Source organism: Sinohyriopsis cumingii, chromosome 13 (genome assembly GCF_028554795.1).
Source record: "Sinohyriopsis cumingii isolate HCF-2022 chromosome 13, ASM2855479v2, whole genome shotgun sequence".
In the NCBI taxonomy this organism is placed as follows: Eukaryota; Metazoa; Mollusca; class Bivalvia; order Unionida; family Unionidae; genus Sinohyriopsis; species Sinohyriopsis cumingii.
The window spans coordinates 69,788,436-69,814,471 of NC_142973.1; the positions used below are offsets into that span (position 1 = coordinate 69,788,436).

General features: G+C 35.4%; 1 protein-coding gene across 4 annotated transcripts in view; it reads right to left on the reverse strand.

The window, feature by feature from the left end:
• Positions 1-26,036, reverse strand: part of LOC149785794 (histone-lysine N-methyltransferase SETDB1-like) — a 194,039-nt gene that overhangs the window by 93,446 nt on the left and 74,557 nt on the right. The window lies entirely within an intron of this gene.

Sequence of the window (26,036 nt, forward strand, 5' to 3'; positions counted from 1 at the left end):
TTTATACGACTCAGCAGAGGATCAAACCCATGACCTCCCGCATCCGAGGTGGATGCTCTAACCACTAGGCCACTGGAGCAGTCTCTGATGAGGAATGGCAGACCTGTCAACCCTGACAAGTCCGTCTCAGTAAGGCAGTTTATTTTTTTTCCATAAGATTGACCAGTTTTCAGTAAGGTGTAACAAAATATCAATAACTGCTATTGTAAAGCTGGAAACGTAATTAAAAGTTTGGCATATCGATGATAAACATTAACTGAAAAGTTCATAAAGTACACAGAGACTTTATTTACCACTAGTACAGTTGCACAAACTCTAGTTCCAAACCCTATGCAGCTCGATGGCTTGTTGCTTTCTGTCAACTTGACATAATTCTTGGAAATTCTTTTCCATTTCACATGCGATGGCTATCATATCTCCTGCCATGAGACATAAACAAATTGGCATGTGATGTCCAATAAACATTGTGTCCTTTCCAGCTTTTATTCACAAGAATCTGAATACTCCTTTTTATTCTTCTGTGTTGATAACACTTTTCTAAAAGCTTATTTTCCCTTTCGTCTTAAACAAGCATTGCTTTCTGGACGCCATTTAAAAAAAATTATATGAACAAATACCATATATATTTGCATATAAGCCAGTTCGCGTATAAGTCAACCCCCAAACTGAAAGGTATAAACACTAAAAAGTGCATAACCCGCATGTAAGCCAACCTACAACTTACAGTGATCTCAAGATGCAAAGGTAAGTTCTAAATGCATTTATTTAGGCAAAGTTATATTTTATATTAAAAAAACGTATACTTATCTCGAGGTTGGCGTGCATGATTATTAAAAAGAAATGGTATAAACTGGTTTGAAAAGTAATTTATTTAATTTTCTTTTTTCTTATTGTTTCTGCCTAATTTAGATTTGTGTATAATTTGATCGAACGATGACAAGAATTTAGCAATTGCGAGTTGCTATAACACTACCTCTCCATTTTGACTCAATTATTGTTGGTTTATGCATTATTGCACTGGACATTTTATATCAGTGCACAAGTAATTCTGTCTTTACTCTGCTCTGAAATTGTAAACCTAACTCATTAAAATGTAATCCCAGTATGACAACACAATGAACAAGCAATGTGGTTTGATGCTCATACTGTAAAAGCCTAGTTGTAGTTTGCTAAGATTTAAGTGACCTTAAACCATACCTGTCAACTTTCACACCGGGAGGATAAAAAACCTCCGGATTTTTTGGGTTGCTCCACATCCACCTCCTGATTTCACAATATCTTGCAATTTTTGCAGAGATCTCCCGATTATTATATTATGTCTTTGATTTTCATTTCTTCTAAACAAGAAAAGTCCTACATGTTCTGTTGTATCACCTGTGAATTATTGTTGTGACAAAATAATTACTTTACCATAAAGAATTCGTTTCTTGACTAAATAGAATGTTAAGTTTAAATATTCACGTAAATTAATGATTTTTTTAAACTTTCATATTAATACAAAAATAAAAAAATAAACCAGAAGAAAGTAAACCACAACAATAAAAGTGTCCACAATTAATTTGAATCCCAAGAACGATCACTAGGAATGCTGTAACTCCATCTGCTATAGTGCCATTCCCACGGAAGAAACTTATACGAGTGAACACATGGCATTTTTATACTGTATACACCAATGATAATTACCATGGTTAAATTAAAAGAAGGAATGAAAATACATACCATGCAGCAAATGTGTTCTAAAAAATCTAATTCCAAATACATGTTTTATAACAAACAATACTAAATGCTTTACAATATGACAATAAGGGAATAAGGTCAGATATGCCAAGAAGGGAAAATAGTTGCCACATGTACGGTACCATGAGGCTGGCTATTTTGGTATTTAAGTTAAACAAACTTGAGAATCCTTTATTTGCCAATCAATTGCTGAAGCTTGTGTAGCACACAATAGTGCAGAATGTGGTTTCTTCGAATTATGGCATATGGCCAATCATTTTCAGAAAATAGTTGCATGGATAAGGATTAACTTTTAACAGTCTGACCACAGCTGACCAGTATATAAAAATAGGATGCGTCGCAAAACGAAATAAATTTGCAGAGTATCAACACAGGAGATGCCAAAACATCAAGCTTTCCATTGTGTGGAAAGTTATGATGTTTGTTCAGCTAAAAACAAAACGAAAATTGACTGATGTTGATCTTAGTTGAACTATATGAGAATTTTAGCCTTTATTATTACCACTCTTCGTGTACATGTAAATTATGATGGTTATGTGCCTTTTACAATTAAACATGCATACCTTTTTAAAAAATATTACCTCAATTTTTAGGATAGCTTATATCATTGAAAATAAGTAACTCGTGAGTGCTTAAGTCAATGTAGCAGCAGGGAAGGCGAAAAAGACCACTTTGTAGGAGCGTCCAAAGCCAAAAATAAACCCTTTTATCTTTTATATTATATCTTAAGCAACTATATTTGAAACAAAAATATTAACCAACTCAAGGAAGCCTCGAATTAGTTAAATATAATTTTATCCGTGTTGATAGCGATCATATTACAAAAAATCGACTCAACTTGAGGTTGCGCCTTCCCTGCTGCTATATATTAAAATAATTATTGTTATAATAAAATGGTACATCCGGAATCTTATACTGCAAGAATAGCCCGAGAACGATTAGAAGCAATCAAAAAATTTCTCGCTGTTAGAGATTCATTTTGAGAAAACCTACAAGTGCAGCAGGAAGCACAAATTGAATATGAAGAAGACACTAAAAGGTTATTTAAACCTGTTACTACATCGTTAGCGCGTACTGCTCAACAACAAAATTTTGCAACAAGGCGGTTAGCAGCCGCAGCTGAAAGATCCGCTGAAGCAGCCGCTAGGGCGGCCACTGCTATCAGGGAAGTTACAACAAGACCGCCTGGAGAAGTTTTCATAGATGCACCAGAAACGTCACTTGAAGCCGAAGCTCCGCCAAAATACCAACATGGTAAAGCAAAAATCAGAGAGTATGTGGCAAAAAATATCAAGTTAAAAAATTACAATAATGCGGTTGATCTTGTAGGTGAATATGTTAATCGTGACAATTACCTGGAACCGGGTTCACCACCGTTGACTCATGATCAGTGGGAACGGTTGGTGTTTACTACACATAAAGATATTCAGCGGATCACGGTAAAGTACAACGATGATTTTACACAATTTAAGAAAGATGTTAAAGCAAAGAATGGTTGCAAGTCCTGTTATAACCGCAGATCTGTCAACACCGTTAAAAACAACACAATCGTCCTCACCACAACAGAAAAAACAATCTCCTCTATCACAGCAAAAAACCACAAAATCCACCACCACAGCAACAAAGGAAATAACAACCTCCTCCACAACAGAAAAAACAACCTCCTCAACAAAAACAACCTCCTCGATCACAATCTCCAGAAGAAGAATTTCATGATGCACCTGGTGTTACCGGTAGTGGTTTCGGAGGTAATATTATTTGTCCTGATAATATTCTCAATGACGTGTCACGGTTAGAAGTTCTTATAGGAGGAAAACAAGCCGGAAATAATTCACCAGAAATAATTAATGAAGCAGCTGATATTTGCCAGCGATTATTTCGTGGCGGCATCATGGATATCGGTGTTTACCGAGAACTTATCGATGAGCTCGTTGATGATTAGTCACTGCGATTAGATAAATGATAAATAAGATAAGATGATCATACACAATAATTATCGTAGACCTGTACTGGTCAGAGTAGTGAAGTCACGACTACCAGTCTACAGAGCAACTTACGGAGATGGGCTTGGTGATGTTATTCGGGGATTATTTACAAGGATGGCCCCAAAAGTAGCGCCTGTTGCAAAACAATTATCAATGAAGGCTATTGATACCGTTTGTGAAAAAGCTCCTGGTGCAATTGTTAATGTTGCTGGTAAGGCATTCTCGGCAATCAGAGAAAGACTAGCACGATTAATACGACGAAAACTACAACCAGTAAAATTACCAAGTACTGAAATTATGCCTGCGGAGGTCAGTAAAATAATAAATCAAGCCACAAATAAAAAAGTAGCAGCGTTGATGGATCAAGGATCTGATGAAGCACAAAGAAATATTATTGCAAATTTGATAGCAGGAAGTGGACTTCGTACTCGCTTGACAAAGTCGGCGTGACAATGATTTAAATCAAAGTTATATAATAAATGTTTAAACGTATATCCGACATAGCATTCGACATGGAAGCACCTGTCGAAAAGGACGAATCAAAACATGATTATCAATTTTATCCCTATGACGCAAGACAATCAAATCAACATGGATGTATCAAACTTCAAGTTCAGGATACGAGTAGATATTTCTTACTCTATGAGGCATTTATTGAGGTAGAGGGTAAAATTGTGACGAATGTTGCAGCTGATACAGCATATGATGCTAATTTGCGAGTTGGTTTTGTCAATAATGGTATTATGGCGTTGTTTAGTAGCGCTACTTATATGATCGATGGGAAAAACATTGAGACAATTGAGAAAGATGTCGACGTTGCTACAACAATAATTGGTCTAGCAAGATATACTAATGATTACACAAGATCAGCTGGTCCATCAATGATGTTTGCTAAGGATATTACCAACAACGCCGATCATGTTCAGTATATTAAAGTACAAACACCACGAGGTACTGCATCTGATCCACAACCAGCTGATTTTGAACATGTGGATAGACCAGGTGCTGCTTTCGATATTATAGGAAGTGTTAATGCAACTTACAACTTGGGATTTGCAACACGCCGAGCAATGTTTAAAGGTGACAATAGAGAGTTTTCATGTGCAATTCCATTATCTCACATCTTCGGATTTTGCAGAGATTTTAGAAAGGTCATCTTTGGAGCTAAACACACAGTTGTGCTTGTAAGAAAGGGTGATGATAACGATGCGATCTGGCGAGGTGGTATTGCTGATGGCAAAGTAATTATAAACAAACTGTCACTGTGGATGCCTGTATTAACTCCATCAATTACAGAAGAACAGAAATTATTGTCTTTTATGGATCAAGGCGGTAAATCATTGCTATCATGGTTAACAGTAACCACAGATGCTATTCAAAGTTCTAATCGGGGTTTATTAACATGGCATATAGCATCACAACAGGGTGTTTCTGCGCTGCAACATATTTTTGTTGCGCTGCAAAATAATAATCGGATAGGTAGTCAGGAACGTTCATATATGATATTTGACAATTTAGGCGTTACTGAGGTTTCTTTACGGATAAACGGACAACAAGAACCATCGGAAAATATATCGTTAAATTATGAACATAACCATGTAGCACGTGTATATCATCGTTTGATGTCATTCATGGGACGTGATCAAAATGTGGATACTGGTTTGCAAATATCACAGTTAGATTTTATAAATCTATATCCGATTTATTATTTTTCGCTGGAGAATCTTGATTTATCCAAGCAGTCTGTTGTTGATATACATTTTCAAGCTTATGTTAGTAACCCGCCAGGTGGTGGTGTCCCCTATAGAGCAATCGCGGTCATACTTAGTGACGAAGCGATGTTACTTGAAGGTGGTAGTAGTCGAATGAGAGTCATTGATGCACCAGTGGAAGATCTATAATTGTGTTATTTAGAAAAAGATATTTATATAAAAGATGTCATACAATCACGTTAATGTCACTCTGACTCCCGGTCAGGTAAAAAAATTACAATCAAATTCAACAAAAAACTGCGGAACAAAAATAACAGTAAAACAAGATCAGATTTCTAGTGGTGGTCCAAATAAACTATCACTAACCAAGAATCAAATTAAACACTTCAATAAAGCGCTGGAATCAAAAACCGGAGTTCAATTTCATCTTTCTCCGAGCGCCATCAAGGACATGGTTAAAACAGGTGGTATTTTTCCACTTCTCGCAGCCATTCCGGCATTAATAGCTGCTACTGCTCCAGCCATAGAAAAGCAGCCACATTAGGTGCTGTTGGAACCGCTGCTGGAATGGCATTAAAGAAAGCAACAGGAAAGGGATCCAAAAAAAAGGGACATGGCCAAAGATTACCAGGATCTCGTTGGGGAAGTGGTCTGAGGCTTCCAGGAACAATCCATTAAACGTTCCAGCATCAAATTTTGATTTACTTAATGCTGCTAAACAACTAAAAATATCTGCCTTTAGAGGTGTTTTTATGCGAGATCAATTACCACAACGACCAAACAGCATTGAAACGGATATTATTAATCTTGACTCAAATTCAGGACCCGATACTCATTGGGTATCATACACGGCTGATCCATGTGGAATCGTTTATTTTGATTCATACGGGTCAGCTCCACCCGTTGAATTTATCAAGTATGTCTAGCCACTTCATAAAAAACTTTGATATTCAACTCTACCAACACAAACAATGACAGATCCACCAATATGCGGCTGTGAAGCAATTAATGTACTTAATGCCATATCAAAATCATCCAAACCGCTGCATAAAGTTGTGCATGATTATACAAGTAACTGCTTCATTGCGTGCAAGGTGTTTTAAACAGATCAAGGATCTTATATAATGGTTGATATTTACGGAAGATCTTCCTCTACAAGTAAAAAAAGGAAGAAAAAATCCGATGCCATCGATTTGTCAAAGTACGCAACTAAAGATGAACTTGCCGATATTATGAACCTGGCTGGAGTTGACCAAGATGAAGTTGTTGTTTTTCAGGACCAATATGGTGTTTTAAAAATGAGTAACATCAAATGGAATGACATAGTTCGACGAGTACTCAGTGCGGTCACGGATAACATCCCTTTGTTTACTGACAGCAGAAAAAATCAGAGACTCATGTATATCATTTACAACCATCAGAGATGAAATTGCAAGAAGCGTTGCTAATCATTTAAGAAACACCAGCGACACAATGACGGGAGAACTCAGCATGAACGGGATTAAGATAGTAGTTTTGAGAGATCCAACATTTGATGAAGACGCAAATGAAAAAATACGTTGACACCAACTATAACACCGTAGATGGTAAATTATCCATGTTGCGGGCCGAGTATGACGTTCACGTAGGCGTGTTTGGAAGACTTCAAAGAAATTTTCAAAACTTTTGCGAAGCCACAGAGGAATTTTTTGGTACTCTGCCCATCTCTGATATGAAACTCTGATATCAAAACTAACATCGACACAATTAAAAAAACACTCGAAGACATCGTAGCGGGGATTCCTGAGATCGTTAACAAAATTAGTCTGATTAAAATTCCAGCGTGAGTAACTTCGGGCATATTACCAACATCATATACACAGTGTCATCGGGATTTGCAACATGGTCAACCCAGAATAAAACTATTAAATATACCGCAACAGTCACTGGCGTGCACAGGCTATCTGTGTTCAGTGCTGCAAAATTTGAGATATTTACAACATATCCATGGCATCATTCAACTGATAAGTTTTCTTGAGTTGTGTCTGTTGTATTAAATAAAGGAACCGAAGAAACATTTATTCTGGAAGCAGCAGATAAGAAATTAACCACAACATCTTACTGGTGGTGTTTGGAATTTGTAGCTGAAACATCTCAATTATTTACTGCATAAAATATAATGAGCACCTCAATCGACGAGGCATCTCAATACATGTATAATCAAGCGCGTGAATGACAAGTAAAATTAAAAGATATAATCGAACAATATACGGTAAAAATAAAATATCGTCGACAACTGGTTATTGTCGACGTGATTGTTTATTCAGTATCCACTGTTGTTTCTGGAACAGGTGTTATATTGTCAACAATGACAATGATGGCAGCAGTAGCCGTAACAATCTGTATTTCAGCCACAACAACAATTGCAGGTGTTCTTAATATCGTTGCAAAAAAAATATGCACCTGCATGAATGAAAAATTATCCGATTACATAACAAAATTATACACAGCGACGGTCGCATATTCCAAATTATCTTCGTTGTTATCAGCAAGCCTCAGTGATGGAATAATTTCTGATTTTGAGTTTTCAGAAATGATTAAAATATATAACAGTGCTGTTAAAGGTACGAGTATTAATAATGACATCAGTAGAGCTACTTCAACAGATCGTGACAAACACAGCTCCACCAAAAACAACAATGATCTCAGTAAACTCGACTAATCCTGAATTTAGTGTTAATTTTCCAGCTGCGATTCGCGCAAATGAAATCGCGTTAGCGCAATTATGAGTATATTACAGCTGGCCAAACATCAGATTGAAATCATTTAATGGTACACCAGCAAATAATTCGCTTGTATTTGCTAATAAAAACAAACCAGATGGAACACCTGATTGGGTCGTTGTTGGAACACCAACTGGCAGTTATGAGGTCAAGGAAATCAATGAAGAATTTCAACGTAGAATAAAATCAATAACAGGAAAAGAATCAAAAATATCAATTAACTTTCATCAGCCAACTTTATCAGCAACGCCTGAAATACATTCACCTGATTACGCCATTGATATTTATCAATCATCGATAAGATCCGTGCTAGGTTGGCCTGAAATTCCTCCACCTGAAAAACCAATACCACCAGAACCGAAAAAGTCTGATTATGTCACGGATAGGCAATCATATCATGAAAAATCCCCATCATACAAGCAAAAATTACTTAATATAAAAGATTTAGCGACAGTTAGTAATTTTATGTTCCTTGATGATAAGAAAATTAATTGGAGATTTATGCCTGAACTCCCGAAAGAGGTGGGGTTCAGATTTGTTACTGTTTATGATATTTACATAGATGAACTTATTGAGTATTTTAAAGAAATAAATCAACATCATAAACAACAAGAGCAGCTACAGCAGTCCTTCCAAGAATATCTTTTTGATATAACAAGTTCATGCCGTAAAATCATTACATGTGTAGAAATATTAAATCAACTTGTATCCGACATGGAATATCTTAACCAACGATTAATTCAGACGGTAATTGATGATAAGAGCGGCAAGAAGCAACAATTTTTAAACACGTATTCGATAAAAGATGTAGATCTACCAAATTTTAAATTTCCCGGGTACAATGTAGATAGTTAAAAATATCTCTCAATGATCTTATCAACGAAAACTTTCATGAAATTGTTGAGGCATGGAGAAAGATGATACCACCAGCAACTGTTCTCAGACACAGCAATGACCCGTATGGAGGTGGTAGACATATTTCACCAGGAATTGTTAATATAACATCAACGATCGCAGTCAATCTTGTTTGTGACGTAGTCGATGGCAGCTATCAAATTGACCTTGGAAAGACAAATCAGGCTCAACGAGGATATATTTTATACATGTTCACACCACAAGTATCTCCTGGGAGTTTGATCGTGCAAGAGCCAACCAATCCTGTTTATCTACGTACACATAATCAGTATTTGTCACGAATCAATTTCAAACTCACCGACCATATAGGACAATTAATTGACCTGCGTGGGGAGAAATTGATTGTGAACCTACATGTAAAATCTTAAAGACTTGTATTGTAATGATTTCTGTCTTAAAGACTTTTATTGTAATGATTTCTGATCATAGATCTTTGATCAGAAATATTTTTATTTTATCAGAAATATTTTTATTTCTTCTGAAATATTTTATCAGAAATAATTTTATTTTTTCTGAAATATTTTATTTTATCAGAAATATTTTTATTTTTTCTGAAATATTTTATTTTTTTCTGAAATTGATGGGGTAGTTGGTACTCAGAATCGTACAAACCAATCAATTTCATAATTTTGATGGGTAGTTGGTACTCAGAATCGTGCAAACCAATCAATTTCATAATTTTGATGGGGTAGTTGGTACTCAGAATTATGTAAAATGATCAAATTTTCTGATAAAATAAAATATTTAAAAAAAATAAAATATTTCTGATAAAATAAAATATTTCAGAAAAAATAAAATATTTCAGACAAAATAAAATATTTCAGAAAAAATAAAATAAAATATTTCAGAAAAAATAACAAAATATTTCTGATAAAATATTACACGTGCTCGGTCGTTTCAAGATCTGACATAATTTTTCTTGATTGTCTTTTACGAGTACTGATTGTTTTCTTTGCCTTGTATTTGTGGGATAACTCCGATCTAATTTTTTCTACTGCAGCAGAAACAGGAACAAATTCCTTCACTTGATCATCTTCTACAGTAGCTAGCAACTGGAACATCGCAGCCTGGATTCGTTTTATGAACTTGTATTCAGATGGAAGTACATAACCACCATCATTTTTATGTTCTTGTAAAATTTCAAAATCAAAAATTATTTTTTCAGGATTTAGTTCATCAGATATATTAATACCATCTTTTTCCAATTTTTTAATAGCAGAAATAATATCATTAATATTTTCGTAGTTCATTATATAGTATATATATATATTTAAATAAAATTTTTAACAATGAAACAGCCGCAAATACCACCGTGTTCTTGGGTGTGTTTAGTGAATGACGACACAGGGGTATTCTCACAACAGATTTTTACACACACTCTCTCAACCGATGCCAGTAATTTTCCATCGACTTTAGAATGGATAGTAATCAGTGCCAGTAATTTTCCATTGACTTTAGAATGGACAGTAATCAGTGCCAGTAATTTTCCATTGACTTTAGAATGGATAGTAATCAGTGCCAGTAATTTTCCATTGAGGTTGAAATAGAGCAATGGTAACCGATGCCAGTAATTTTCAATTGAGGTTGAAATGGAGCATTATGGACGATGCTGAGTTAGATATCGGATATTTGCCCGGTCTTGGTTTGATCTTGATTTCAGGCCATGGTGTCGCAGAAAGTATAAAAATCACAAATATGCATAACCACCGACAGTTGTCTGTCATGAGACTCGATAGCTAGCAATAAGCCACGTAATCATCTGACAAATATATGTTTCAGAAGTTATTATATCGGTTTCTGAATGGATTGTATACATTTCTGTATGAATATATTAAAACAGCATTTCTGAATGGATTGTATATATTTCTGTATGAATTGTATATAATTCTGTATTAAAACAGTGGTTTCTGCCTTGAAAAAATAGAGTCTTTTATCATAATAGTGAAAGCATCCTAAAACTGCACCATCAGATATTTTATAGTTACCTACACATCAGTTTCTGAACACACTGTAAATATATAAATGTAACAGCATGTTCTGTCTTGATTTCTCATAACAGACTGTAAATATCTGCACTCAAACAGCGTGTTCTGCCTTGATAAAATATATGTACATCTCCTACCACTGCACCATCAAATGTTTTTTTACCTACAGATCGGTTTAAATATTTCTGCATTATAACAGCGGTTTCTGAAAAGATTGTAAATATCTGCACTCAAACAGCATGTTTTGCCTCGATTTCTTGTAACAGATTTAAAAAAACTTGCTACATTGTACGAAGTGAAATATATTCATTCTTCTATTTTGTAAGCTAAAAAACCATAAATATCTTTCTACGAGTATAATTATTGATATTAATTATAACGTAGATGGTTAATTGACTAATTATGACCATAAAAATCAGAAATCTACGGAAAAGCTATATTACAGAATTATCTCCCTTTTGCTCAAGTCGGAAAAATAAGTAGTATACGAGTACAATACAGACCCAAAATAAATAAAATTAAATACATAGTTAATAAATATAATTCGAGGTAATTACTTCATAGTGATGATAGTTTATCTCCATTATTGATATTGGAAGATGAGTCTTTGTTTATATTTCTTGGAAAGAGTAATTTGGTTATATTATCTATGATGTATATTACCACACACGTGTTAATATCAAAGTATTTTGCAGCCAAGTTCATTGACTGAAACGTTTTCTCTTCACCAGTATCTACATTTGTAGATTTAACCACCCTCCTTGCAACTGTTTTTTTAATATTTACCAGTCCCTCCCCATGCAGAATTATCACTCTGTGTAACAGCTTGAAGATTGGATAAACTATTGTTGGTTTTCACACTGCTGATGTGATCGATCACAAGACCATCTTTTATCAACCCCTTGTGACACCTGTATACAAAACGGTGACAGAGATAATTTTTCTTTTTATCAGCACGAAACATGAACATGACATAACCAGTATTATTAACAGAACCAACTGGTACTTTCCTCTGACAGTGTCTGATCACGCCATCACGATTTGATTCGCAGTTTGTTATTATAGGATGTGGAACAAATTCATTTTGCTCCATTATATAATAATATTATTTGTTTAAATCATAATTTGTCTGAAAATTTAGTTAAATAATCCTCCACGGATTTTATAGCTCTGTCACCGACATTATTTTTTTTATCAAAGTATCTTTCAAGCTCGCGATATTTTTTCCACCACATTTCGCACATAACACTGTTTTACCTTGTACTTCAACACCACATCACAGACACAGTATCGGTCCTAGACTTCTGCGAACGGACTGCAAGTGGATCCCACAGAATTCCTTCCTGCAGGATTTATTACAGTGAGTTAATGATCCGATTATCAACCATTTGCACTTGTTCTGTTGAGACATTGTATATATAATATTTTTTATTTAAATACTTGTCTGAAATATAATATGGATGAGTTTGAGAGATTATCCAGAATCAAGCCTTGGAAAACAAGTAAATTCAACCTCGACAGGATATCTTCTGATTTACCAATAAAACATCTAGTTGATAAGAAAAATAAAAGTTTGATCAATAACATTCATGACGCCAAGAAAGAATTTCACGCAGATGGTGCATCTCATGTCTGGTCAACGTTCAAAATTATACACAACAAAGATATCATCGCCGCAACGATGAATGACAAGCGAGCGGCAGCTATCATTGAGCAGCTCGATGTTAGAAGTTATCTTTTCAGAATAAAATTTGTCGTGTTAACAGAAACAGATAATTGGATTATCTGTGACAAATATGATCCTGCCCACAATAATAAAAAAACTGTCATACTGAGTAAAAATTCCAAACCAGGAGCGCTGACTGGTATTGACAAACCGTATTATGAGCGAGCATATCCTGTGACAGCAGTTATTTATGGAATCTGTGATAAATGAAAAACCCAGCATTAATAAACTGGCGCCGATGAAATTTTCAAAAATAAACTGTGTGGCTGAACAAGTAATAGAACATTTTACAAATGCGGCCCGTGGAAACAGTTTAACAGATAAAAGACATAAAATAATAAACGAGTGGGGAGAAATGGTTAAAGATAGCGGAGTGTCTATCAAAGATGTCGCTGAGTTAGGAAAAAAATTAAAATTCCCAATAACCGTAGCGACGACAACAGGAGAAATATTATATGAATCAAAATATAAATCAAAAGGAGCTTCAATTGAAATTATTGATCATAACAAGCACGCGTGGACTAGCGCAGTAACAGTGTTTCCACGAAATCAAACTGTTAAATTTTACCCCCCAGATAATTCTGGGGGAGGTATGTTTGATTTTATTAACGAGATAAGTAAAAACGATCCTGTGTCAGTATAGCTGTTTCAGAGTTCTAACGACGAATCAGATATGGAAGAAAAAATCAAGTTCGATCAGTTTGTATGACCAAATGGTGTTATTTATCGAACAGATCTTCTCCACGAAAAAATGAAAAATCTTGCGCTGCAATATACTGATGGTACTGATGAACTATTGAGCAACTGTTTTACTGTTCCGTAAGTTGCGGCTCATTTTACTAGAAAGAAAAATTTGTGGAAACCAACTCGGTCCAATTTTCTTAATGATATAATATCGAGTTGTGTCGAATACAGACACGGTGGACTATGGAATACTAAATATGATCATAAAGATGTTATTTCAGTTGATATGGTTGCGTGTTATCCTGGAAGTTTTCTTGGATACGGAGATTGTTCTGTGTACTTTGAGCGATTCGGTCATCCGACGCACGAGATGACACGAGTATTGATAAATGGACCATTACTGGATTTTGACTTAACTGGATTTGCTTGTATCGAGTCATTTGAAATGTCTAAAGATCTCCATGCGATTTGTTATACTTGGTTTGGAAAACATTTTTCAGAAAAAATGTGGGCACCAATGGTACTATTACGTTATATGCTTGATTGTGAAATGTTAACACTGTTGATTGTAAGTGAAGCAATTATATCATACTGGAAACAAACTGAAGTTTGGTTACCACAACAAAAGAAATATTCTGATAATGAAAATCCCTGATATAACCGATTACGAGAATAAAATCGCAAAAGATCTCGGTAGAAAAATAATCGACAAGTTTACCCAAGGAGGAGCATATGATCATAAACAACACTGTACAAGATTGATCATGGACAATGCTGAGTTAGATTTTATAATCGCTGATACAATGAACAGAAATACGTTTATAAGTTGAGAAATAGCTTTCTTGTCAAATGGAACTAAATTAGGTACAATTGTAAGTTATATGGACAGTGAGTCACCTCAGTATACTCATTTAAGATCATTGATGCTCGCGTACGTTTCAATAAATCTATCATCGATGATAAATAAGGTTTCTACACTCGCTGTCAGAGTCAATATGGATTCGTTTTATATCAATAAAAAATATTCAGGATTACTAGAACAACTACATATCGGTACTTGTGCATCATGGGGTTCATGGAGAATAAAAAAGGAAAATATAATTGATTATTCCGAATCAGCTGATGTTGCGGTTAAAGATATTTATTGTAAAAAACATCAAACACTACAATTATCATCTGCACCATCGGTGTACGATCCAATAACTAAAAATAAAACAGTTTATCTAAACGGACCTGGAGGTTCTGGTAAAACCACTCGAGTGATCGAATTATTTCAGAACTCAGACATGATCGTGCTGACACCTACACAGACTCGCGCGAGAGATGAAACAACGAGGAGTTCAATCATGTACTTGTCACAGCTTCTTCCGATGGAAGGGTGATGCATGGACTTCTTCGAGGATGGGAGAAAAATATATTCCGAGGATTATAATATGGGATGAAATATGTACAGTATCATCAGAAACATTAAAAATATTTCTTGATTGGTTATTAACAAGAAATACTGCTGTAATAATGTGTGGCGATCACGATCAACCACCACCGTTTGTTGGACTATCTCCACATAATTGGTTAAAAAATTTCGTTGATTATTACGAAGAAATAAATGACGATCATAGAGTGCTTGATGCAGAATTAAGAGAATTTAAAAAATTAATTAGACTACAGCCGAATAAAATTCAATGTGAAGTAATGCGTGAAATAATTCCAGAAACTTTGATGAACAACTTTCTGCAGACGTGGAAACCAAATGATCTGATAGTTGCAAGTAGAAAAATAGTTTGTGATACACTTCAATGGGAATTGTTTCAGTTACATAAAGAAAAATTTCCAACATTGCCAGTTCCGTTATGTTATCGACCAGCTGATACACAGCGGCAGAATATTGACATTGATATACCAGGACAGACCGAGAAACAGAATTTAGTATTAAATGATATTGTCACAGTTGATGTTGATGTTGTTGAAGATGCATTATCGTTGAACAAATCTCCGTGGACACTAGGATATGCAATGATGATTCAATCATCTCCGGGATTAACTATTTCTGCAACAGTTGTTTGGATTATAGACAATCGTATCGAGTGGTCAAACCTAATTTATCTCGCAGTGTCTCGAGTCAGAAGAATATCTCAGTTGCGGAGAATTGTCTTGGACGAGTCAGTGACTAGTGATGATATTGACAATGATATAATAAGAAAAAAATTAGCTGGTTATAAAGAATCTGATAAAAAAAATAAACGCAATTTTGATCTCGACATTGAATTTATCAGCACGTTGAAACAGCAACAGAATAATCACTGTGCAAGTTGTAATTGTGTGATGTTATGAGATATTCGAGTAATAATCCAAGACAATTTACCGTGGATAGAAAAGATAACAGTCGCAGTCATACACGAAAAAATGTAATGTTGACCTGTCTTGAGTGTAATCGACATAGGGGTGCCAGTTAAGTGATCTGGGTGGTAATTGCGTATCCTCAGGAATTACTTGTAGTTGTTCACGTGTAAATCCACGTTGAGAAGCAGCTGAATCTAATCTGTAGATTGCGGGTCTACCTGAGGATCTTGTCATGGTGGATATCTTATGTGTGGTAACACTCCAAATAGGATCAGTCGCTCTTTTTTTACCACCTTTGAGTTCACTGGGTTCATATAAATACCTTACAGTAACATTACCTAATACTGGTTGCATTGAAAAATCACGTCGTTGTATTGGTATATTTTTTTTTGTAATTGCATTAATAGGTTTCATGTTGGTCGTTCGAGTAATCTCATTATTTAACGCAGTTATCACACTTGGTAGTCTTGCAACCCATTTGCAAGATCTTTCATCCTAAATAAATTCCTTCGCATATTGATATCCAAATAACTGCTCAGCGAGTGTTCGATTAAATCGTTCAACAACTGCCTGATCATGATGAACTGCAGTGTGTCCTCGTCGTATTTTGACATTATATTGCTTCATCAATGATGATACTGGACCAAGAAATTCTTTGCCAGGATCAACCTGTAGCAGCCGTGGCCATTGTAGACCACCTTGTGGTCTGGGTCCTCGTTGATAAATTCGTTTAAATGCAGAAGCTACTTCAGCTTCTGTTTTTGTCAATAATGGTTCTGCTTCTGTATATCTACTTGCAACATCAATAACGGTTAGCACATATTTGTACGTTTTTCTATGTACAGTATTGTGTTGTAAAAACAGAATATCAGCTTGATGAACTTCATTAGGGATGCTGACATCGAAATACGTGTACTGAATTTGTTTCAGTGGTGGTAGGTAAATTTGGCATATTGCCTGTTTAGATAACAATTTTTTGGCGGTAACACATGTGACTTTTGCTGCATCGGCGAGTTTGCTAATTGCTGCGTTACCTTTCCAGTATCCTCTTGGGGAATAATAAATCGATTCCATTTATACATTACCAGCACCTAGCACTAATTTACCTTTCATCACAGATCTTACTAACCAATTAGCTAACGATTCTCTTATATTTTTATTTTTTATAGAATTTAACGCATGAAGTAATTTCACATCTGCAATACGTCTGTCTTGTAGATTTTCACTTTTATACGCTACATCATGAACATGACATGCTTTATCAATAGCGTTTAATGGATACTCACCTGGTTTTGGTTGATCCTGATTGTCAAGTCTGATATCAAGTCGAGTACCAGGACCACAATAATTATATCCTGGTAGATGTTTTTTCTCCAGGGTATTTAGCCGATGGCGTTCCTGGGAAATTTCACATTACTTTAGCAATATCACCACCATCTTTTTTAGGTAAAAAAGAAAACTTTTAACTGTTACATACTGCACATCTTCCACCATATGCTATTCTCACATTTTTTGTTGTAACCGTGGATAGATCATTAGTTGGGGTTTTAGTTCTACAGCGTAAACAATATAGATTCATATGTTTATATAATATGGATATAATTGATTTCTCAGCGACTCGAAAACAAGAGCCAGTTAAACACCATCCTACGTTGCCAAATTCGATCAGAATGATGATAATAGGACCATCTGGATCAGGTAAGATGCAATTGTTACTTAATCTGATAAAGAGATGGTTGAAATGGGATAAGTTGTATTTGGTAGCACCATCAGTTGATGATCAACGATGTTATGATGTGCTTAAAGATTTTAATGAAAATGCACGATTACTGGATGACGATAATGATGTTATCGAGTTCATAACCGATATTGATGAAGCACCGTCTGTAGATTCCACAGACGGATTTATTAATAATTTAGTTGTATACGATGAGGTGATGCTGGACAATCAATCAAATCCAGCTAGGATATTTTCTCGAGGAAGACATAAAAACACTGATGTGATATATGTTGTTCAATGATATGTACAGATTCCGAAAGTAATCAGGGATAACTGTAATGTTTTAGTTGTGTTTAATGGCGTAGACACACATACGTTGCGCAATATTCATCAAACTTGGTGTAGCGGAGATATGGATATAATTAAATTTAGAAATTTCTTTTCACGAGTGCAAGCTACTCCACACGGATTTATAACAATAAATTTACTTGATTCTAGATCCCGATATCGTGTAGGTCTCAATAAAATATTTGGATAAATTTACAGGCGCGACCTCAAGTTGAATCAATTTTCTGTAATATGATCGCTATCAACATGGATAAAATTATATTTAACCAATTCGAGGCTTCCTTGAGTTGGTTAATATTTTTGTTTCAAATATATTTGCTTAAGATATAATATAAAAGATAAAAGGGTTTATTTTCAGTTTTGGATGCTCCTACAAAGTGGTCTGTTCGCCTTCCCTGCTGCTAATGTAAATGAAACAGCTATTAAGGACTAGCTGAAATGTTATCTGGAAGAATGCAATTTGGTCGAAATAATGAATAAAGAAAAATCTGCATCTAATATGTTTGGGAATAAATAAGGATTTGAGTGACGCTATGCACACTTTGCACTGTGTTTAAGTACTGTACTTTATAGTTCAGCATGGTCTCCCTGGTAAACTCAACTGGCTTAAATGGATATAATAAGATGAAGTATGGTAATGTTTTATCAAGTATGATAAGATTACAGCAATCAAGGTTGTGATAAGGTATGGTAATGTTTAAATGGATATAATAAGATGAAGCATGGTAGTGTTTTATCAGGTATGATAAGATTACAGCAATCAAGGCTGTGATAAGGTATGGTAATGTTTAAATGGATATAATAAGATGAAGTATGGTAATGTTTTATCAAGTATGATAAGATTACAGCAATCAAGGTTGTGATAAGGTATGGTAATGTTTAAATGGATATAATAAGATGAAGTATGGTAATGTTTTATCAAGTATGATAAGATTACAGCAATCAAGGCTGTGATAAGGTATGGTAATGTTTAAATGGATATAATAAGATGAAGTATGGTAGTGTTTTATCAGGTATGATAAGATTACAGCAATCAAGGCTGTGATAAGGTATGGTAATGTTTAAATGGATATAATAAGATGAAGTATGGTAATGTTTTATCAGGTATGATAAGATTACAGCAATCAAGGCTGTGATAAGGTATGGTAATGTTTAAATGGATATAATAAGATGAAGTATGGTAATGTTTTATCAGGTATGATAAGATTACAGCAATCGAGGTTGTGATAAGGTATGGTAATGTTTAAATAGATATAATAAGATGAAGTATGGTAATGTTTTATCAAGTATGATAAGATTACAGCAATCAAGGCTGTGATAAGGTATGGTAATGTTTAAATGGATATAATAAGATGAAGTATGGTAGTGTTTTATCAGGTATGATAAGATTACAGCAATCAAGGCTGTGATAAGGTATGGTAATGTTTAAATGGATATAATAAGATGAAGTATGGTAGTGTTTTATCAGGTATGATAAGATTACAGCAATCAAGGTTGTGATAAGGTATGGTAATGTTTAAATGGATATAATAAGATGAAGCATGGTAGTGTTTTATCAAGTATGATAAGATTACAGCAATCAAGGCTGTGATAAGGTATGGTAATGTTTAAATGGATATAATAAGATGAAGTATGGTAATGTTTTATCAAGTATGATAAAATTACAGCAATCAAGGCTGTGATAAGGTATGGTAATGTTTAAATGGATATAATAAGATGAAGTATGGTAGTGTTTTATCAGGTATGATAAGATTACAGCAATCGAGGTTGTAAAAAGGTCTGGTGGTGTTTAAACAGGTATGATAAGATTACAGCAATCAAGGTTGTGATGAGGTATGGTAATGTTGAAACAGGTATGATAAGATTACAGCAGTCAAGACTGTGAAAAGGTCTGGTGGTGTTTAAAAAGGTATGACAAAATTACAGCAATCAAGGTTGTGATGAGGTATGGTAGTGTCTAAACAGGTATGATAAGATTACAAAAATCAAGGTTGTGATGATGTATGGTATTGTTTAAACCAGTATAATCAGATTATAGCAATCAAGGCTGTGGTAAGGTATGGCAATGTTTAAATGTGTATAATAAGATGAAGTATGTTAGTGTTTTATCAGGTATGATAAGATTACAGCAATCGAGGTTGTGGAAAGGTCTGGTGGTGTTTAAACAGGTATGATAAGATTACAGCAATCGAGGTTGTGGAAAGGTCTGGTGGTGTTTAAACAGGTATGATAAGAATACAGCAATCAAGGTTGTAATCAGATATGGTAATGCTGGTAACAGTTATGATATTAATATATCTATTAAGGCTGTGATGAGTTATGGTATTGTTATTACTAGATGTGATAAGAATATAATAAAGTTGTGATGATGTATGGTAATGCAGGTAACATTGATGATAATATATAAATCAAGACTGTATGGGTTATGTTAGTAATACTGATAATATATGAATCAAGACTGTATGGGGTATGTTAGTAATATTGATAATATATCAATCAAGACTATGGGTTTTTGTTAGTAATATTGATAATATATGAATCAAGACTGTATGGGGTATGTTAATGCTGGTAACACTGATATATCAATCAAGACTATACAAGGTATGGTAATGTTGGTAACATGGATGATAATTTGTCAGTCAAGACAGTATGACATATGGTAATGCTGGTGTGATGTGATTTAGGATTTTTAATGCAGCCGTAACAATTTTTCAGTCATATCGCTACAATCTCTGCAGTGTGGCAGTTTATAGTGATGTTGAGCACTGGGGCATCATTCCAAAGACATGTAGCATGATGTCCCACCCAGTCACATTATCCTGACACCAGGGAAACCAGTCCCACCACTAATCTCTTAATGCTGAGCGCCTAGCAAGTCAGCTGTTAGCATCATTTTTAGAAGTCTTTGGTATGTCTTGGCTGGGGTTCAAACCCGCAACCTCATGCAGCCGAAGCAGACACTCTAACCACTAGACCACAGGAGCAGTGGTAATGCTGGTAACAGATGATAATGTATCAATCAAGACTGAATTATGTATGGTAATGATGATGACATGGATGATAATGTATCAATCAAGACTGAATTATGTATGGTAATGCTGATAACGCTGATTATAATATATCAATCAAGGCTGACAATGTATGGTAATGCAGGTAACATGGACAAAAATATATCAATCGAGACTGGATGAGGTATGTTAAGGATGGTAACACTGATAATAATATATCTATCAAGACTTATGAGTTATGGTAATGCTGGTAACATTGATGATTACACTGGACAACAAATTTTTACAAAAGTCATGTTACTGAAATAAAATTAGTCAATTCTTATCAATTTTTATGTGCTGAACACGAATATGACAGTCAAATTGCAAAATTGGCTCTAGTTTTTTTGTAATCTGCAAGAAATTAATGTTTACATAACGAAATGCATTCCAATAGTAAAAGGTCAACTGTAATAGCCTACCTATAAAAAATCAAGTCATTGACTACATCTTAGATTTCTTCGCCTGTCTCTTGTACAGCTGTTCGGGAGCATCTCTGAGGAGTGTCCAGCAGTAGTCAGCCAGCATTGTAGTGGACCATTTTCTCTGGTATCTTTGTTCCATTGTTGCGATATCTTGATGAAAACGTTCGCCGTGTTCATCACTAACAATACCACAGTTGCTAGGAAAGAAATCCAAATGGGAATGAAGGAAGTGAATCTTTAGAGACATATTGCAGCCAAGTTTCTTATACTTCATCAACATGTCTTCTACTAGTTCCTTATAGTTTTCTGCCCTAACATTTCCGAGGAAGTTTGTAGAAACTAGGCGAAAAGCATTCCATGCTTGTTTCGCGTCACCTTCCAGCAAGTTGTTGAACCGGTCATCTTTGAAAAGCTCTCGAATCTGAGGACCCACAAAAACTCCCTCTTTAATCTTTGCTTCGCTGAGTCGAGGGAATTTTTCATGCAGGTATCGGAATGCTGGCAAAGTCCGGTCAATGGCTTTCACGAAGTTCTTCATCAAACCTAGTTTGATGTGAAGGGGTGGTAGCAAGATTTTCTGAGCCTCAACCAGAGCTGGGTGTTGGATATTCTTCTCTCCAATGGCTACATTCTGCCTGTGAGTCCATTCCTTCCTCATGTAGTGCATTTCCCTTGCTCGGCTATCCCACTCGCATAAGAAACACATGTATTTTGTATATCCTTGCTGCAGTCCCATTAAAAGGGCAACTACCTTCAAATCACCACAGAGGTGCCAGCTGTACTTGTTATACTCAATGGAATTCAGTAGCTGCCTTAAGTTATCGTATGTCTCTTTCATGTGGACAGCATACGCTACTGGAATAGATGGAAGAATGTTTCCATTGTGCAAAAGCACAGCCTTGAGACTCAGTTTCGAAGAGTCCACAAATAGTCTCCATTCTTGTGGGTCATGAGTGATTTTTAAAGCATTCATGAGGCCCTCAATATCGGAACAGAATATCAGATTACTTTCCTTTCTGAAGAAAGGCTCCAATTGCTGGTGGCGCTTTCGACATGCAGTAATTGTGACATCTTCTTCTAGAAGATTCCATTGTTGGAGTCTTGATCCTAGCAATTCTGCCTTGTTCTTTGATAAGTCCAAATCACGAATCAGGTCATTTAGTTCTTCCTGTGTTATTCTGTGTGGGGTTGATGATGCACCACAGTGAAAATCTGGATCACTGCATGCTGATGGACCAGGAGAAGAACAGGTCGACTCACCTTTGTCTTCGTCAGATGAATCAAGAGAATATTCTGCTGGAGGTTCTGGAATAGGAAGTCCCTCACCATGTGGAACTGGTCTCAATGCAGACGGAATGTTTGGGTAGACTATTCTCGACTTCTTTCGCTTCGTTATTCCACCGGAAAGAGGAGGAACCAAGCAGAAGTAACAGTCATTTAGGTGGTTGCTTGGCTCTCTCCACACCATTGGGACTGCAAACGGCATTGATGACCTTTTGCAATTCAACCACTGTGAAAGCTGTGTTGTACATGTAGCACAGCATATATGCGGAGCCCAAGGCTTGTCTTGGTCACCAACCTTGCATCCGAAGTAAAGATGATATGCCTTCTTCACTTGAGAATTGATACTTTTCTTCTGGTTGGCAAATGTCACTTCCCCACAAATATAGCAAAAATTGTCCGCGGTATTAACACACTTTCGAGGCATTACTGTTCTTTATTGTACGTAAATGGATAAAATAATAAGTTTTATGTAACAGTAGCTTGAACTGTCTCGCACAACGTCTAAAATATTTTAAATGCTGAACCTATCTGATTGGGCTTTATATAGTACACTGCTTACGTCAGCTTCAGCAGCCGCCTGGCATTAGTATAATAGGCCTACACATGTATAGTACACTGCTGACGTCAACTTACTTCAGCAGCCGCATGGCATTAGTATTGCATTGCATCAGAAAATGATGCAATCAACTGTGGATGATGTGAGCATGATGGTATTATGCAATGTTACATCATTATTCCGGATGTTGCTGCAGTCCTACTGGAGAAATTTACACAGTGAAACATAGAAAATGAGGTATATGAATATCTTCAAAACGAGAGCCAATACAAATTTTTCACGGTTATATTCGTGTTCGGCACACCAAAATACTACAGATTAGGGCCTTTTCAAGTCAGTAATGATTTCACTGTTGACCAGTGTTATACATCAATCACAACTGTATGAGGTCCGGTAATACAGGTAACATTGATGATAATATATCAAGACTGTATAAGGTATCGTAAGGCTGGTTGTTGTTGCTGTTATAGGGTTTAACGCCATTTTTTGGCACAAGATAGGCTATACACGGCAGCCAGTATTAATGGTGGAGGAAGAACCCGGGAAAATCCTGGAAAGAACCACCAACCCACGAGAAGCTACCGGCAAGCTTTCTCACATATCCACATAGGCGAATCTGATACTCGAACCTACGCAGACAGAGGTGAGATGGCAGTGATCCGTGACAGAGAGCGCTTTAGACCACTCTGCCACTTGGGGCCCCAGGTAATGCTGGTAATATTGATGCTGATATATCAATCAAGACTGTACGAGGTATGGTAATGCTGGTAACATTGATGATTATACATCAATCAAGACTCTACGAGGTATGGTAATGCTGGTAACACCGATGATAATAATGTATCACTCAAAACTGTATGAGGTATGGTAATGCTGGTAGTAGGTATAAGATTCTATAACATCAAGGTTGTAATCAGGTATGGTCATGCTGAACAGGTATAATAAGAGTATATCAACTAAGGTTGTAATGCAGTATGGTAGATTTTTGTAACAGGTATTAAAAGATTATATCAATTAACATTAACTAACATCAATAAGACTGATGAGGTATAGTAATGCTGATAAAATGTATTAACAGATTATATTAAGACTGTGATGAAATAAGACAGTTTTGGTACTGGATATAAGATGAATATACCCATCAATGCTGTAATGACAAATGGTAATGCTGGTAACGGATATGATAATACTATATCAAATAGTACTGTATGAGGTAGGGTTAATGCTGGTAACTGGTATAAGATTATACCACGTCAATGTTGTAATCAGATATGGTAATGCTGGTAACAGGTATAATAAAAGTTTATCAATCAATGAAGTGTTACACTAAAAGATGTCTCATTAAAGAGAAAAAAAATTTGCACAAGTGATATTTAAAAGATGAATTTTTTATATTAAATTAAGTGATTATGATAATTTTCAAGCCAGCAAGTTGTACAAATAGAAGCTCTGTGGTGTTGGTTAGGTCAAGATAAATAAGTTTTCTAAAGGAAAAGGTTAAAAAATTAGGCGCTCTGAAATATGTTACTATGAATGAATTAAATACTATGTACATTCCTTAATGTTTCTAAACATATGGTAAAGCAAACATGCCAACCCCTGGCAAGGAAAAAGTGTAATCAAGTGGATGAAAAGAGTAATCCGAGCAGAAAAAAAGAGTAATCCATATATAACATGATAAAAATTCAATAAGCATATGTACAAAATGATTTATTTATTCCTCTGGACTTTTAACATCGATTCCTGCTTCAAGCTTTCATATATAACACTTTGAGCTTCAAAAAGCAACAGACTCTCATATTGCATTTCAAAACACTTTGTATCAGCTGAGACTATGAATGTTTTGCACACCAGTAGAGCACTAAGTGCTGGGTTATTACAGAGCCTGGATCTAAATTCAGTTTTACTTTTGTTAACAATGCTGAACAATCTCTTACAGTCAGCATTAGAATGGTAAAGAACCAATATTCCTTTCAAAACCTGACAAAAGAGAAGAAATTTACATCTTCCAGTTATTGGGTCTTTTAGCTGGGAAATAAGATGAAAACAATCAACTCTGTCTGCATGAAGTACATTGTCAGGTAGGTGCCAACTTGATACTTCAGGAGTTCTCATTCTAATTTATCAGCAGTCTTTCCTGCTGCATGGTGAACAATAATGGAGACATTTTTCAAAATACAGAATGCAACTCCTTTATGAATTCCAGTCATCACTGATGCAGCATCAGCTGAAAACCCCATGCAGTTCTGCCAACTTATATTTATTCAAAGCATTATCAAGCAAATAAACAATTGTTTTCTCCAGTGGAATCTAATTCTGGTAATGAAAGAAGAGCACTCTGACCCTTTTTCGTTGTCAAAGTCTCTTACACAGACTGGGTACAACTTGTTGTCATCATAATCACTAATCCTGTCTTTTGCAATACTAAACGGCCCAATTTTCATGGCTTCTGCAATTTTAAGTGAATTATCTTCTGCTATAAACACCTAACAATATTTTGTTCTTGCACATGCATATTTTCTGCAACTCTGGAATCAGGAAACATCCATTTGAACAAAAGACCAATGTAGTCTTCTACTGCTAGGGGTAGTTCTTGTTCTTTTAAGAACTCATTAATAATGCCTCTGCATTTATAAAATTTGTGTCCACATTTAGTTCTGCTGTAAAAAAAAAGAGGTTACCTTGGTACTGCAGTTAGTAAAATGAGCTAATTCAAGGTTTCTTTGTTTTACCACCATGACCAATATTAAAATCCTTTCCACACAGCCTGCAAGGGGCATGAAGCTGCCCTAGAATGGAACACTGTATTG